This window comes from Melitaea cinxia, chromosome 2, assembly GCF_905220565.1.
Source record: "Melitaea cinxia chromosome 2, ilMelCinx1.1, whole genome shotgun sequence".
NCBI lineage: Eukaryota > Metazoa > Arthropoda > Insecta > Lepidoptera > Nymphalidae > Melitaea > Melitaea cinxia.
Window position 1 is genome coordinate 4237047 of NC_059395.1, and position 14930 is coordinate 4251976.

General features: G+C 37.2%; 2 pseudogenes; both read right to left on the minus strand.

Moving 5' to 3' along the window:
- Positions 1-11110: 11110 nt before the first annotated feature.
- LOC123659819 lies at positions 11111-11985 on the minus strand (annotated as a pseudogene).
- Positions 11986-12095: 110 nt separating this feature from the next.
- On the minus strand, positions 12096-13085 carry LOC123659827 (annotated as a pseudogene).
- Positions 13086-14930: the final 1845 nt, after the last annotated feature.

Consider the following 14930-nt stretch of genomic DNA (forward strand, 5'->3'; position numbering starts at 1 on the left):
TATTGACATTGATTTGCAGCCTACGCGTAATTCTTATATTTTACAGGTAACATTCTAAAAACTTGATGTGGCTGACAGAAACACTTCAACAACAAGTTTATTACATTAATCAGTTGAAACAACAAATATTTTCATTTACCCTCCTCTAACGCTTCAGCCTGTAATATCCCACTATTGGGCATAGGCCTCTTTCCCCATGTAGGGGAAGGATCAGAGCTTAATCCACAACGCTGCTCCAATGCGGGTTGGCAAAAAAACTGGCCCTCTAAAATATCAAATAAAAACATTCTTACCTTTAGCTAACAAGGCATGTAGAACTTAAATATTATCCAATTCTGACTGATTCTACTACCAATTCTATGTATTGCTTGGATCTTAAATGGACAATAATAATTTAATTGAAAAATTAAAAAAAACTGTTGAAATTTTTCAATAACATTTTTTTCTTCATCATCATTCATCCATCCATTCATGATCCAAAAATGTCTAAAATCTATCGTTAGAAAATATAATTTTACTCTGCTGACCTCATGGACGATGCCAACCGCTCTAAAGAGCCTATGCACGAAATCTCACTATCCATTTTTTTGTAGTTCTGTGGTATTAGTGTTAGTTACTAGGTATTGCGGTCACCAACCCGCCTGCCTAGCGTGGTGACTATGGGCAAAACACATGAGTTCACATTATTTTTGACGTAAACATGTGGAGGCCCATGTCCAGCAGTGGACTGTATAGGCTGTAATGATCTAGGTATTGCAGTATCACCTTGAATGTTTTATTCATTCTTTTAATATAATGGCTTTCGATAGTGCAAAGGTGGCGCAATTGGAAATGCTTTAATTCCATAATTTATTTATGGCTAATTCTGACATTGTTATACTATTTGCTAGGAAAACTAATTATGTACATTTTAATTTTGCTAATCGGAAAACGTTACACGTTACAAAACAATATGTTTAAACTTAAGGACAAAAAACAGTCATATCTTGCTTTCCTGAAAAGTTATTTATAGTTCTATAACATTTTTATATAAATTACTATTTTCAATATAGCACTCAAATAATTCCCGTAAAATCGCTACATTTTCTTGCTTTTGGAAAGAAATAATAACTATCAAACACAAAGTAAGATTCCTAAATCATTTTTTTTTTAAATTACCATTTAAGGTTCGGAAATATTATTTTATGAAATTTCCTTTAGTCCATTATATTTACTTATATTGCAGTTTTATTAGTTCTTATTGTGAAAAGATCAAAAATAAACAAGTCAAGAACACAAAACTGACAACACTCATTTATTATTACATAATTGCAACTAGATATTCACAGAATTTAATTTTTGTCTCTATAACTTAATCCTTACGAATTTTAGCCACTCTGGGGTCGTCGGGTCTCATAATAACATAGATTTTCTTGTATCTTCTATTGTCTCCGTCGTTTTTTTCGTAGTTATAACATGCGAGAACACCTAGACCAATACCAATAAGACCTAAGCCAGTAGTCGCAACGATTTCTGGGATTTCATTCCAAGCTTGCTGGAGTAGTTGACCAACTGTTCGCCTAGCTGCAGGGGCCGCCATGATTTTATCTTCTTGGTTCACAGAAGATACAGTTTTTTTATTGGAAAATTGCAAGAAAATAAGTTCAATGGCAAAAACAGAACCCAATAATTGTCAAATGTCAAAGTCAGACATCAGTTAATACTTTCTGTAAGTATTACTATACTCTGTGGTTATTACATGGAGCATAGAGAAATTTCTCATTTTCTATTTCTCATTCATTTCTCTATGCTCCATGAGTTATTAAATAATCACACATGAAATGATATTACAGAAAAAAAATGCATTGTAAATTAAATCTTACAATTCTTACAAATTGAATTAAGTAAATAAATCCTACACTGCAATACATATTTTAAAGACATACCATACTATTATTATTATGTACTTGAGATTTAATGAGAATTGAAAGAAGTAAATAGTTTATTTATTTATTTTACGCTTTTGAACACAAATACTAAGAATTGGATATTCAAAGGAAGGAAAAGAAAAGGAATAGGTATTTAAGTCGCATCAGTTGGAACAAGCGGACTTATCGCTAATATTTTTCGTTAATATTTAAGATCTCTACTCTCTACTAAACAATAAAGTTATTATTATTATTGGACTAGATGTCACTCCACCCGCTTAATATATAATAGATACATATATTATAATAACTATTTATATAAATAATATAGTAAATTTACTTACACTAGCTGACCAAGCAAACATTGTTTTGCTATATATGTTTTTAACCCCGTTTATCCCCCCCCATAACTTAGCGGTATAAAAAATAGATATTGTTCGATTCGCAGACCTACCCAATAAGCACACAAAATTTCATGAGAATCGGTCAATACGTTTCGGAGGAGATAAACTACAACACAACGGCCACACCGCGATGGCTTTCATGAGGTTCTCGTCATGCGGGACGGTGATGTCCACTAAAAACACCCTCGACCGTGACCTGCCCATCACCACGATATCAGGCTTGTTCGCCAGTATCGTCCTATCTGTGACGATAGGTAGGTCCCAGTAGAGCCGGCCTCCGTCGCGTTCGCTTACTTAGTTTTAAACCACGTTCTAGGCCCGCTATACTATATAATGAGCGGCCCACGGGCCGCATACGCATATAAATTTTTGTTAAAACTGATTTTTTCATTAATAAACTAACTACATTGGTAACTTGGAATTACGTTTTAATTAAAACTTAAATAGTTCTATATTTTATTCTATATTTTTAATTTTTAATCTATATTTTTGCTTGCGGCCCGCAACACTATGTCTGAAACGTGTTCGTGGCCCCTTAAAAAAGGTTGAGTATGGCTGGTCTAGACCAAGATTTAAATGTTTATTGACGTCTCAATTTGACAAGATGTGTCAGTGTTCTGTTGATATTTTGAATAATTTCGTTGTTTGTTGTTGAAAGACATTGACCTAAACGAATTTAAGATTATTGATAATCCTGTTTACTAATCAGTATTATTGCCTAATAATGCCAGAACCAAAAGAAATAGGACATCAGATAAAATTTCCTAATACATTATTGGGTCTTTTCAAAAGGGGATGGTGGGAAATTCCCGAAATAATGGCGTCCTCATGCATAGGATTATTGGGGATCGGTTTAGGACTGATTGCTGTTATAAATTATACCAGGAATGACGGTGATAATCGAGAATATAAAAAAGTTTACATGATAATGCGACCAGACGATCCAAGAGTACCGCGACTGAAAAACCCAGTTTATACTCAATATAAAGGCTAACAAGTAACAATTATTATAGTGAATTATATAAAATTTCACATTATATAATAAAACTAGCTGACCTGGCAAACATCGTATCACCTTATTTTTTTTTCTTAAATATAATAATTACATATATCAAAACAAAATATACCCTATCTTTCAAGTTGGATCAAACTGCACACGGTGTGCAAATTTGATTAAAATCGGTTAAGTAGTTTAAGAGTTCATCGCGGACAAACATTGTGACACGAGACTTATATATATTAAGATTACATTTATATGGACTCTAAGTTATTTAACTCATAATCAGTAGTTTTTACTAGCATTTAAAAACAGGTTACTTTTAATTCATAGTCCGAATTATACTTTAGATTAAATATTCAAAAGATGGCTTGTATAACATGGTTGGTCTTTTCGATACTTTTATTTAAACAATTTTAACCAGTGAGTATTGGGTTTGGGTTAATAATAGACATTTGTATTATAGCTTCTCTATTCTTTATTCTGTACACGAGGACTTAACAAAGCAAATATATAGCAGAGCAATTATTTATCAGACATCTTAAGTCGTATCTTATTTATTCTCTCTCTTCTCTCTATCTCTGTGTCTGGTGGGCTTACGCCCGACGGTTGTTGTCGGGATCTTGTATATATATTTTTTTTATACACTCAATCACTTTGATAACTTTGACAGCGCGATGTAGGATACGTCAGTTTTCTCTAGTTTGGAATGTTTGGATGTCCCGCGCGATAGATCGCTACAGTACTATATCCAACAGTGAGCTTCTTTCTTTTATTAGTTAGAAGCTTTGCTCGCATTTGATTTTGATTAATGTTTATTTAAATGTATATGTATCTTCGAAATGTTTATTACTGTTGGCCCTACTGGCCTTTACAGCTAGTACGTACTACATTACTAAAGACTTCAACTGATTAAAGACCCCGGCCGTGCTCCTCACAAGTAATGCGATTTTATTATCGGACGACAGACACTTTGAGCCCTACTAGCAACAGTACTTACTGTACTAACTAGGCTCGGCTAGTATTACTAACGTACAAAACTTTTGGATTGGTTTAGTGTGTAAGGTTAAACCTATCCTGAAGCTTGTCACTTAAATTTGTATACAAACATTTATGTAAATACGTATACGTGACGTACCTACCTACGAGGGCGCGTTTTTATGTTCGCGGAATGAAGGGTAAGGTGTTGAAATAAAAAAATCAAATTATTTTTCCTTTTCAATATATTCAAGACGGACACATTTTTCAGATCTTTCTCATAAAAAAATGTTTTGTCCTTGTCCTCAAAATACGCTGAAACTGCCTCCTTAACTTCATCATCGGTGGTAAATTTTTTACCCCGCAGCTCTTTTTTCATTTTTGGAAAGAGGTAATAATCACTCGGGGCCAGGTCTGAGCTGTAGGGTGGGTGGTTCAAAATATCGATGCCCACTTTAACCAGGGCAGCTAACGCAACGCGGCTCTTGTAAACGGGCGCATTATCGTGCAAAATCAGCACACCTTTCGCCAATTTTCCCCATCTTTTCTGTTTAATGGCTTCTTTTAATCGCTCTAATATTGAAGCGTAGTATTCTCCGGTTATAGAAACACCTTTATCTTTATTATCGATCAATAATATTCCTTCTGAGTCCCAAAAGACCGTTGCCATGAGTTTCCCAGCTGACTGTGACACCTTAAACTTCTTGGGAGAGGGGTGCTGTGCCCTTTTTATGCCACTGCATAGAGTCTTGTTTCGACTCAGGTTCATAATGATGAACCCAAGTTTCGTCTCCAGTAACAATTCGACTCAATACACCATCCTTGTCTTCATTGCAGAGGTCAAAAAATGCACGTGAACACTCTACGCGTTGTTGTTTTTGAGCATTCTCAGTACCCATCTTGGCTGACCTTAGTCATGCCAAGATGATCGTGCAGGATTTTAAAAATAGTTGTATCGGATACGCTAACCACTTCTGCGAGTTGTTTCTTCTTTAGCCGAGCATCGTTGAGTACAATTCGACTTTTTGGATAAGTTCTGGCGTGATCACCTCGATACTCCTGCCCGGCCTCGGGTCGTCTTCAAGGGATTCCCTTCCTTTTTTAACAAACTGTGCCACTTGTACACCATGGTTTTTTCTGGACAAGAGTCACCGTAAGCCGATGACATCTCATCCATTATGGTCGCAACTGATTTTCCTTGCTTGGTAAGGAACTTTATAACGGCACGATATTCGATTTTTTTCATATTTCACTTTTCACTCCTGATTATGTTGTTTGGTTGGCGATAGCTCAAAGACTAATAGTCTAATAACGATGAAATCTCGTATTTATACTAATGATGAGTCACTAAACACGTTACGATCCTAATGAGCCTAATCACCCCCCTCCAACCCTCTCATTCCGCGAACTTAAAAACGCACCCTCGTACTTACGAAGCTTGCCTAATTCATAACTAAACTATAATAAATAAAGGGAATTGCTGAAGTGGTTATAACTAGCGTCATGTAAAAAGAAAAGAAAATGGGGGGGTGCGTTTAAGCATGGGTATACTCGCGCACGAAAGTACGCTGTGTCCTATATACCCAAAGGTTGTCTGGAAGAGATCGCTACTCGTTTATTTATATCGTTTTATTTCTATTTTTTTATTTGTAATATGTTATTGTGTTGATTGTTGTTGTGTACAATAAAGAGTATCTATCTATCTATCTACTGCCGTTTTATTTTTTAATTAGGCTTTCACTCGCGGCTTCGTATAATGGTTATTGGTAGGTACATTAAAAAATACTAGAAATACCAGTGCGAATAATTCGGACTAAATAAGTATAGTAATTATCACTTTACAAAATTATTATTTTTTAAACAATAGCCATAACAATTTTTTTAGTGATTAAAATATCGTATTCAAAAATATTAATTATCTGTACTCTCGATATTCGTATTTTAATTGTTTTTAACATAGAGCAACACGGAGGGGAGTAGCCATTGCGTTTGTTACCGATACAAAACTTTCTGTCATTTTTTGCGGGGGAAAATTACACACATGCACACTTTATCTAATTCCCACACAAAAATAATCGTCTGTCACTACGAAACTGACACATACTAAATTAAAATCACACTTACATTTTTCACACACACATAGATACATTCTGTGTCATTACAGTATAATGACACGCCGCAACTACACTGACAAGTTGCCTACAGCCGTGGTTGTAACAACTATCGATATCCATTATCGATAAATTCAAGAACTCGGTTAGGGACATAAGGTTTTTAAAGTGATACAAAGGTAAGATTTTATTATAAAAATAGACTTAATTTATTATATACTACAAATCAAACATCTTCATGTAAAATAAGCGATTATAAAGAGTAAAGATTTGATTGTTTGTTTGTTAGCATTGAATAGGCTCCGAAACTATTGGACCGATTCAAAAAATTATTTCATCGTTAAGAAGCTACACTATCCTTGAGCGACATAGGTTATACTATATTTTTAAAAATATTAGGGATCTTTACTAAAACTAAAATTAAAATAATGTAACCCAAGGGATAAAAAAATATCCTAAAAAATTTCTTACATTGCGTGCGCTGCAAAAACTAATGATAGTAGAAATATATAACGTAGTAAGACTTTGTAGAACACATCATTATCTACAATAATAGTATTTGCTCGCAAACGAAAAAAAAAACTGACTTCAATTACATCGACAAGTAATACAATATATGTAATATATACGCGTTATCAAAGGTTACTCAAAAAGTTGTTATCAGATATCGATGAAATTTAAGCGCAACCACATGATAAACATCAGCTTTCTATTAAATTAAAAATCATCAAAATCGGTCCACCCAGTCAAAAGTTCTGAAGTAACATACATAAAAACTACAGTCGAATTGAGAACCTCCTCCCTTTTTGGAAGTCGGTTAAAAAGTGTTGTGACAGCATATGTCTAACTATTATAATTATGTCACAATACGTTTGGTGCAACGTTGTTGTGCCAAACAATGCTAGTCTACAATAAACGATTTAAAATTAACCCACATTTTGAGGAGTTGATGATGTACACTGTGATGTCAACGAATCAGGAATAGGGAGCGTAGCACTAATGGCATCATAAAATGATAGCCTGTCATCTGCTAGATTGAATGATTTGTTGATGACTCTGAAAGGATGGATTTAACATTGTTAATTTTCAAAGTTGACAAATCTAAGTTCCGTTTCACTACTATGACTAAGGTGAACCATATCTTGATTACCTTGTACATGAGACAAAAAAAAAACTTACGGGACAAAAACAGTGTGGCGTTAGTGTTGGTTTGGTGCCCTCGATTAATCCTTCTATTGTTCGCCGACACTTGAAAGTTAATGGTATTGATATGATCTGAACAAATTACACTATTTTTTGTGGGTGTCCAGGTTAATCTGTTATTACAATTTTTTTCCATGTATCCCTTAATGATCCTTTGGTAGACAACTCAAACAGTGCATCGATACAATGGGCCTGCGCATCGCTTCCACTCCTCAACCGACATACTGGCCAACGGATAACAACAAACTGCCAGACTTGCTGGACTTTTTCATTACCGGTGGCATTTCCGGGGGCTACCTTAAAGTCGATCTATGTTTTGACAGTTCGTCTGATCACACTCCTTTAATACTTACATTCAGTACTACTATAATCGAGTTTGAAAGACCCATGCACCTTAGTAACTCGCACACGGACTGGAGTGGCTTCCGGGAATTCGTTGAGGACTCTGTACAACTAAACATTAAACTGAAAACTACAATGGAGATCGATGCAGCGCTGGAGAGATTTACCAAAGTTGTCCAGGAAGCATGCTGGCGGAACAGAGTTGAAAAAGGAACGTTTGCACACAAATTACCCCCTTGAAATAAGAAATAAAATCGCAGAGAAACGCAGGCTTCGCCGCAGATGGCACCTGAGTCGTCGTCGTGAGGACAAGAGGGATTTAAATAGAGCTATCGTCGAATTGAGGCAAATGATCAGAGAGGCTGACGACGACACACTTCAAAGCAAACTAGAAACTATGACAGCAACTAGCTCTACCAACTACTCGCTGTGGCGATCCGCGAAAGCAGGTGATAGACCTCAGGAACTCAAGCCCCCTATCAGATCTGGTAATGGCGGGTGGGCCAGAACAAATAAACAAAAAGCAGACTTGTTTGCAGAACACCTGTCAATGGTCTTTTCGCCTAATGAGGCTGCTGGTCAAAACCTGGAAATTGATGTGAACTCGATACTAGCCCAAAACCTACAACTAGAACTACCTATTAAACCTGCATCTCCACAGGAAGTTCAGAGGATCATCAGAAGCCTTGATAACAGGAAGGCCCCGGGATTCGACCTGATCACCAAAGAAATACTCGTGCAATTGCCAAGAAAGGCCATCGTCCTCATCACAGCGCTTTATAATGCTATGCTTAGACTCCAGTACATCCCTAGCTTATGGAAGGTTTCACAAATCATAATGATCCACAAAGTAGGCAAAACACCATATGATAAAACTTCATATCGACCAATTAGCTTGCTACCGGTACTGTCAAAAGTCTTTGAAAAGTTGTTACTCAGGAGATTAACTCCAATTCTCATGGAGCGAGATATTATACCGAATCACCAGTTTGGCTTTAGACCTCAACATGGAACCGTGGAACAGGCCCACAGAGTCTGTGCATCAATACGAAGGAGCCTAGAAAACAAAGAATATTGCTCGTCGGCTTTCCTGGACATACAACAGGCTTTTGACAAGGTGTGGCACAGAGGTCTACTCTGCAAAATAAAACAGACTCTACCCCATAGCTATTTCCTTATACTGGAATCATATCTGTCTGGGAGAATTTTTTACGTCAAAGAGGCTGAGGAAACTTCAGATTTCTATGCAATAAATGCTAGAGTACCGCAAGGGTCAGTCCTTGGACCTGTGCTCTACACACTCTATACGGCTGATCTGCCCTTAACACCCGGCGTTATAACTGCCACCTACGCAGACGATACCGCAATTCTTGCTTCTAGTGCCGATCCTAGACAAGCATCGGATACGCTACAAGTTGGCCTAGACAAAGTGAACAAATGGATGCAGACGTGGCGGATAAAAGCAAGCGCTACTAAATCGGTGCAGGTAACTTTTGCTCTCCGATACGGAAATTGCCCTCCGGTAAAACTTGGCGACAAGATACTACCCACCAGTGATTGCGTAAAATATTTGGGTCTACACCTCGATCGTCGTCTAACATGGAAAAACCACATTAAGGCCAAGAGAGACGAAATATCCATACAACACCGGAATCTGTACTGGATGCTAGGTAGAAATGCAAAACTATCGCTAGATAACAAGCTCTTGCTCTACAAAGCGATAATTAAACCAATATGGATGTACGGGATACAGCTATGGGGAAGCGCAAGCGACTCTAATGTAAATGTAATCCAGAGGCAACAGAACAAAATACTCAGATCTATAGCCAATGTACCCTGGTACGTCACCAACAATGAGATCATGGAACACCTATCGATGAATTCTGTGAGGCACGAGATCCGGTCCAATACCTCAAGATATAAAGAAAGGCTATTAAACCACCCGAATGAGCTAGCCCGTCAATTAACTATCGACGACTGTATCAAAAGGCTAAGAAGGCATAACATACTGGAACTACAAAACAGACACTGAACTGGAGAAAAACTGAGAGTAGATGTCTCATTGGAGGCACACTCCGCCACAGACGAATATCACAACCAATTTGCTTATAGTTCGGACAGACTGATTGCAAATACTACTTAAAAAAAAAAATGTATCCCTTGTTTTTAGAAAACCTGCCAAATTTTTATATAAAACATTATGGTCGAAGTTCACATTAAGTAATTCTAGTAAAATGTATTAATACTCGTAATACGCATATTATATTTAATTTAATGCAATTTTATTATATAACTATGTTTATTAAAAAAAGCTAGCAATATTATATTTTAAATAAATCAAAATCTCAAAAATGTCCGTCACCTCCTTTGCTTTGCCGTTTTTATCGATAACTATCTGCAAACAAACTGGTAACAACACTATCGCTCGGCGACAGTGACTTCTCGGAAATAGACTCCGATCAGTCGCTCGACCGATCCGCATATTGTATGAGGGCGAGCGGCCTGTGTTGGTAAACAAATCGAGTCAACACGACCGATAATATTTGTAATTTTTAAGTTTAAAAAAGGTTTAAAAGTAGTATACAAGTAATAATGTGATTAAAAAATACTTACGTATGAAAGGTAACGCCATGTTTTAGTAAATTTGATGTGGCAGATCTTTTTTTGAAGCAAAAAACAGAACAATTTGGCATTTTTTGAAGGACGTTGATCCAATCGCGCAACTAGATTTAGTCTAGTGATCAGTGCGGCTACAACTAGTTTTATTGTATGCATATGGCCATTTGGCCTTATACCTTGACAGAGGGGAACGCCTGTACATGGCTACTCCCCTCCGTGTTGCTCTTTGGTTTTTAAAGTGCGTTTCAGTAAAGAGTTCCCTTCGTGGTTATATTGGCTTAATTGGCTTCAATGTTGCCATATCTTGATATAAAATTTCCCTAACTACTTATGATAATCGTATTTCCTGATTTTGGTAAGATGTTGTTCGGGTGCAATAAATTTTTAAGTTCTAAATTTTTAAGTATCTACATACCTATCTACAAGGGCAAGAGGCAAGGCTGCTTTTAGATTAGGAATTTTATTTTTAAAACTTGATTAAATATCAATTGGTTTGTAATATTTATTTACGCTAAAATGTTATTAGTTATTTACAAAATAAAACATTAATAAAACAACAATGATTTTTATTGAATGTAATTTAGCCAGTATTATATGTTAGTAAGAAAACATGGAATTTATTTATTTATTATAAGAATGGTCCATTTCTATAGGATTAACACCTGAAATTATGCTATCGCAATCACTGTCTGAAGAAGTTTCATGTCTTTTACTTCAATAATGAAATTATCCATTTCTTTATCCAATTCCAAATCATTGGCATAATATTTTTCTTCGATACGTCTGATGTGATCACATTCTTTCTTCCATATGTCAGGTGTGATACTATCAAAAGCTTCTTCCGTCAGGTGAACAAAATTTTTTGATTCTCGCCCCACATTTTTTTCGGCCACCCGTTTCTTCATGACACTCCAAATCATTTCGATTGGGTTAAGATCGCAGTGGTAAGGCGGTAACCTTAACGATTTGTGACCATGCAATGTTAAGTATGAATCCACTTCATAAATAGGTTCTTCTTTGTGCTCTTTAATGATTTCATAAAGTTATACTTTAAGCATGTTTGGCAAATACGCAAGTCCCCTACTGGTAATCCACTGTTTCAGTTCCGCTTTACTATTTGCCATTGTTGGCGACTTGTTAGTTTTGACGCTATGATACGGCGCGTTATCCATTACTACTAAACTTTGCGGAGGGAGATTAGGTACAAGTTTCTCTTTCAACCACTTCATAAAATTGGTTTGGTTCATATCATCGTGATAATCACCTGACTTTGTCTGTGACTTGAAAATCAACCTTGCGTTGGGCACGAAACCGTTTTCTCCTCCAGCATGCACTATTATCCAGCGAGCTCCCTTTGTATCGGAAGATAGAACTCCTTCTTCACCTTCATTTTGCCAGCATTTGGTGACACCGTACGAAGCATGGATGTAAGTTTCATCCAGGTAAATGACAGGTCGAGGATCAGCAGCACTACGATTCACCCGCATCTGTGTTAGATTGTGATATTTAGCTCGCCAAGCTATTATGTCTGGCCTCTCCATTAAAATTTTTCTCCTGCTTTTGCATTTTTGAAAGCGAAAACCAATTGATCGCATGATCCTCCACAGACTTGTGCGGCTTCCGTTGAAATTATATCGACCTTCAAATCATGCAATAGTTTTGTCAAGGTCGGAACTTCTTTTCGAACAGCATAAAATTCATGAACTTTATGTCGTATAACGCATAGGTCAAAGTCGTCCAATTTAACTCTCTTTTCGTGTGGGCGTGATTTTCCCGGAGTTGAAATTTTCGTGGATGTACTCGCGGCAACTGCACCTTCTTGACATATTTTGTCACCGTCTTTTCTGATATACCTAAAAATAAAATTAAATAACGTTCAGACCTAATGCAATCATCCAATGTAAGGAAATTATTAAAATCATAACATATATTAACAAGATGCTAAGGTTAAAATGTTTGCCTCCCTTTTTAGAAAAAAACCTCACAATTACTCCAGATAAATTATATATCATATTGTAGATAATTGCTTGCTCTACCGGCTTCCACAACTAAAAAATTATTATTGCTTTTGCTTTTGTAAATTAATTAATTATTAAACTTATAGATATGTGATGGCTTTAATTTTGAAACAACGTCAACATAATTGACAATTATTATACTTATTTACTGCGAGTTATTCGCACGGGTATTGCTAGTAATACTTATTAGTAAACTAAGTATTACTTATTAAATAATTATTTTTACTTATAACTATTATGTCTGTTATAAAATATATTATCGGGACTAACATCTGCTTATGGTAACACCATTTTACTAACCTCTCATGGCTGCTACCCGACGGCGAACATTTTCGAATGGAATAAGAGGAGCTTTATTAGTTTTTTCACGTTCACAAAACCTTTTAACTTTGAGAACCAATTCTCTTTCACCACTTCTTAATATCTTAGGCATGATTGATAAGTAAATAACACTAAAAAAAAATTAAAAACCTCGAGAGCTCTGAACACTGATAGCATTGAAACAATACGACAACCAGTGCTACCAACATTTAAAACAGAAAGGAACTCTTTTGTGAAACGCACTATATGTTCAAAATGAAAATAAATAGTAAATGGAGTTTTACAAGTGTCCGTATGTTAATGTTTTGTGAAAGTGAGTGATAAATTCGGAAAAAACGTGAATTACGATTGACAGTGGTTTGTTTACCAAATAAGACTGTTCCAAAAAATGGACAGTACGAAAAAAGTTTTTTCAAGAGTTGGCAGCACTGTAAATCGCCTTGCGCATTTTGACAGCCAGCGTTCTCTTAACATGACGCGAATTATAACGCACTTCTCTATGTAAAACTATTTTGTTATTTAAAACTTTTTTGCACGATAGTATTTCGAGTCGACGTCGACGGTCGAACTGTCCAAACAATAGCACACCGGCAAGCATGCGACGCGTGATGCGTGTGATAAACACGCCCGCCCCCTACCCAGTGTTGCCGTTTTAGCCATTTTGTGGCTAGATCTAGCGGATTTTCAACGGTTTTAGCCAAAAAAACAATCCATTTTAGCCAACAAAATAAATCTAGCTACTTCTGGCTGCTTTGTAGATTGTTACTACATACATATTTTTATTACTATAAAAAGTTTACCGACTAATACATACGACCATACGATACCAATACTACCAAACTAAAATACATAGTTAATTTTTGGCAACCTCAATAATGTCCGCATTATGGCAGGAGGATTCCCGAAGGAATTTTTATCTTTAACGTAATTTAGGTTCGATCGAATGAAAATGGACACAATTGCAATTGCTGTTGAGCTTAGTTTGTTTTGCATAACGTCAATTCTACTCATATCAAAATGTCAAACGGAGCGCAATATTGTTAATGTTTACTCATACGCAATACGCATTTTTTAAAATTAAAGCGTGTGAATATCTAACGGAAACCTACTAAAATCTAAATAATATTAAAACAAAAAATTTGGGCGATTTTAACAGAGATTGGGAAGAATCAGAATCAGAGTATGGTAATACTTAAAAAAATAGCGCGTCTCTGAAGTTGCCAGGGTGTCGTTTAAATATATCCCGTTTTTTCAGTATCTATTTTCATTAACCAGACTATAGATAAAATATTATGTTTTTTTTTTGATATCGCAGGGTAACCCATTTACGGGTGATATCCAGGATGCCCGGGTAGGCATTCCTAGAGCGTATGTCGGCTTAGCACTTGGGGGTGCACTACCGACCAAAACCCCTGCGGGAGCCTTCAGCCGCTTTAATAGGAGGGTCCCGGATCTGCAGGCAACAGGATCCCTCCAGCGACAGGCTGGCCTCGGCGAAAAGACCAGACTTCTCCTCCATGGGGCTGTCCGGCTCACCTCTAAACAATCCCGACGACGCCATGTCTAGCAGGACCGGGTTCCCATCCCGGCCCGACATGGGCACAGGGGCGTTACTGGAAACGCATTAAGTAGCGCCTCCTACGCACCCCCGTTCGTCGCCTGCGGACGGAGGCCTCGTCGGCGGCCCCCTCTCTCATCCGCTCGTCGTTCTCCTTCTGGGACATTACTGTCCCGCAGAAGGAGACCATCGCCTTCCAGGACTCGTCGTCGCCGAGCATCGCGGTGATAACGCTCAGCAGTGACAAGTCCCCTCCGAGGACTGTCGTCAGATCGCGACGTAGCGCCGCCCATCTCGGGCACACCTCGAGGGTGTGCTGGGCAGAGTCCACCGCCGCGCCACAATCGTGACATTCAGTCGTCGGCTCCCTTTGGGCCGTCCGACACAAGTATTCACCAAAGCAGCCGTGCCCGGTGAGAACCTGCATCAGACGGAAGGCGAGGGGTTTGCGCTTACGGCACATCCACCGCTC